Raw genomic sequence first — 3,540 nt, 5'->3', positions numbered from 1 at the left:
TTTTTGCTCATTATAATATCATTATAATACCAAAACACACCTCCATCCCAAAAGCTACCCGCCTCCAAGGTGCGACCACCCCTCACTGAGCATGCGCTCTGAATTTCTCGGAGCCTATTACTTTAAACGGAAACGGGAAAACTTTACACCAATCATAACTAAGATATGCTTGACTAGAGCCACTCAAGCTCCACCTAGAAGATAGAAAATAATATAAATTGGCCCAAGAGAGAGGGGATGTTAGGGAAGATACCACCGTCAGGGGAGATACCATCCCGAGGAAATACAACATCCTTAGGACCTCCTGACTCCTGGGATCAGTTGACGGGCTGAGCCTCTCTTCCCCCCCCATTGGGACGCCTTTGGGTGAGATCTGAATATTTGCTTATAAATCTCTATAGAGTCTTTGATCCTTTTAAGGAGTTTTATTTCTAGGCTGTGCACCTGTAACATCTATAACACCTGTGACACCTATAAACACCTGTAACATCTATAACATCTGTAACACCTGTAACATCTGTAACACCTATAACACCTGTGTATTTCATGCATACTAGCTTGCTTTTGCAGATAGTCACTATCGCCAGCAATCCAAAAGAACCTGATCATCTGTTGCTGTAATAAACCATACTTGATTGCATTGTGATAGCTCTCATTAAGTGCAACTAGGGTGAGGGTGGTTATCCGTGATAGTTCAGTGTTCTGAATCTAACCAGACCCCCAGACGGTTAATGCATTTTTGGTGAATGTCTGAACGGACCCCCAGGCGGTTATTACATTTTTGGTGAATGTCCGAACGGACCCCCAGACCGTTAATGCGTTTTTGGTGAATGTCTGACTGGACCGCCAGGCGGTTAATGTGTTTTTGGTGAATGTCCGACTGGTTCAGTACTCTGAATCCAACCGGGCCCGTAACGGTTAATCAGCTACACCCCTTAACGCGACAGTTAGGAAGGAAGGTAGGAGTTGCTCTCTGTGTTAGGAAGTAGAGAGACTGTCAAGAGCTGTGCCTGAGAAACAGCAATGAGTCGGTTGAGAGCTTGTGGGTGAAAATCAAGGATCAGTCCAGTAAAGGACATCTAGTGGTTGGGGTCTGCTACAGCGCTATCTGATTGATGAGGCCTTCTTGCTTCAGCTGCAAGAACTGTCACACTCACAAGCTCTTGTGCTGATGGGGGATTTCAACCACCAGGATATCTGCTGAGGAAGCCGCAGTGTTCACCCCCCCCCCTTCCCCTAACCAATGCAGGAATAAGTGCAGACAGAGGCTTTGTGGGTGGAAAAGTCAATTTAATACTGGGGTAATTGTGGCTGCCACCCCCAGCCCATCCCCAGGTGAGGCCCCTCTCAGTCCTCGGGCCTGGCCTGGCGGCCCGCGTGGTCGCCAGACCCCGGTTCCTCCAGCTGGGCCCTTCGAATCCAGCGCATGTCCCCGATGTTGTCGTCCTCCCGGGACCGTAGCATTCCGCGCCCATCGTCCCCCGAGTGCCAGGAAAAGCTTCTCCGAAGTTGTTGCCCCATGGCGGGGCTGCGCTCCCTGCGCCTGGGCGAGACGCTGCGGGACCGATATCTGGAGGGGTTCCTCTGCCGCTGCCGCCGCCTCAGCTCCGCATTGTGCTCCAATCTTCTGCGGAGCCAGCGGGATAATGCGTCACGCAGGGCGGGCGGCACCACGCGCACGATGGCCACGATGCGCCCGCGGCACATTGGGCATCTGAGTCTGTCGGCAGTCCAGACGCGGATGCACTCCCGGCAGAAGGTGTGCCTGCACGGTGCGACACGAGCCGGGTCGGTCATCTGGCCCAGGCAGATGGGACACGTCTCGTCCCCGGGGGCCTCCTCTTGCTGCTCCTGCTGGGACCAGTTCATGCTGCTTGCAGCCGCCCTGGCGCGGAGATGGTCGTCCCCTGGGATCTCTCCTGGTGCCAGGCGCTTCTCAGCAGCCTGCGGTCCTCAGCACCTGCACTGATGGTCACTGACGAGACCTCAGTGCCTCCACTCGTGTCGCTGGCTGGACCTCGACGTGTCGCGTTCCACCAGCAGGACCACTACAGATAGAACCAGGCAGAAAATATTCTATCAGCAACTATACATTAGCTTGATAGGTTCAAACACGTTGTCTACAGTACTGTAGCAGCGAATATTCTTAGTATGGATTACAAACATTGCTATTGGAGTGGCAAATATGCTCATGATAGGTTATGCTTCACAAGACTACACTTAGGACAGATGAGGTACATATCCGTATATATATGTGATAACCTTACCGAAGGAGTTCGATGGATCGTGTGCAACAAAAAGGGCTTCGTGTGTGCTTCCAGCAACACCTCCACCTCTCGCCTTCCAGCAATGGGACCTCGAAATCTCGAGTACCAGCAGCTGGACTGGACTCAGGCGCGACGCTCGGGGCTCTTATAGCCTGCCACCTTTTGTGAGGTCACAGGGTGACGGTGACTCTGTGGTGGCATCACAAGGGTCTCGGGGTGCCCCTGATGGCAGCACTGACAGAGGGCACCTGCCTGTGGTGAGGAAGTGCTGAGGTGAGATGGCTGCTCCACGCTGACAGGAGCAATGTCTGCCAGGCTGGGGTCCAGGCCAGGAGGGCGGCCCGCGGCCTGGATCTGCCCCTGGGAGCCAGGGACGTCCTGGCATTATCCCCCACATCCCCGGCGCTGTTAATAAAGAATACCTGCTTTCTAATTTGCTACACAATGTTGTTGGTGTGGGGAATTTTTTCTCTTTTTGATGTCAGGCAAGTTTGTGAAGATTGTGATGGTTGTAAAGTGAGAGTATATTGTGATTATTCTTAAATACGCTTTTCACAGAGGTGAGGGGGGGGATGTAGTGGGTTTGAACTGGTTCCTCTGTTGGTTGTGTATAATCTGATAGCAACGTCCCAGCCCTGTCAGGAGGCAGCGTGCTTTAACAGTCAGGGGAGGAGCTGCTGTTCCCACTGAAGAAATTTCAGAATTCCCAGGACTGGGGCTTCCATCCAGACCCTTTGGATGGGTTTGACAGACTCTCAGCAAGTTTAAGGGAAAGCTCAGTGAGCCAAGCACACCCAGATGGGGAAAGGGGAAAATACCACCTGTGGCTATTGATTGGTATAAACCCCCCAGGATACAGACCAAGTAATGGTTTGCTGAACTTGCACAAATGTCTTAGGCATTGCTGCGTGCATATGATGGAGGCCTTCACCAGCCTCTGGAAGATGCCCACCCTGTGGTCACGGCTGGACTGCTGGGTCTGTCTGAAGGGAAACCACCAGGCTGTATGTATGCCATCAGAAGGGGTGGTACGGGAAGGAGGGGGAGATTTTGTTTTTTCCTTGCAGGAGCAATGTCTGCCAGGCTGACCTGCTCTGCTGCCACCACACACTGCTCTGCAGCAGCATGCCTGCACCACGCAGGAACTTACAAATCCTGTGTTTTGTTAGTTTGGATTAAATACACTGATGGTGCTGGGACAAGAATCCCCCTCACGGGAAGCAGTTTCACTAAAACACCAAAAAGCTTTTGCATATGGCCCGCAGCTTCTCCG

General features: G+C 52.4%; 1 long non-coding RNA gene across 1 annotated transcript; it reads left to right on the top strand.

The window, feature by feature from the left end:
• Positions 1-2,042: 2,042 nt before the first annotated feature.
• On the top strand, positions 2,043-2,700 carry LOC137845315 (uncharacterized). The gene is made up of 2 exons (XR_011090166.1): positions 2,043-2,234; positions 2,322-2,700. It is a non-coding gene; the product is annotated as an uncharacterized lncRNA (long non-coding RNA).
• The last annotated feature ends 840 nt before the right edge of the window (positions 2,701-3,540 follow it).

Source organism: Anas acuta, chromosome 1 (assembly GCF_963932015.1).
Source record: "Anas acuta chromosome 1, bAnaAcu1.1, whole genome shotgun sequence".
In the NCBI taxonomy this organism is placed as follows: Eukaryota; Metazoa; Chordata; class Aves; order Anseriformes; family Anatidae; genus Anas; species Anas acuta.
Note: the sequence above shows the minus strand (reverse complement) of the source record. Positions and strands in the feature narration are given on the sequence as shown.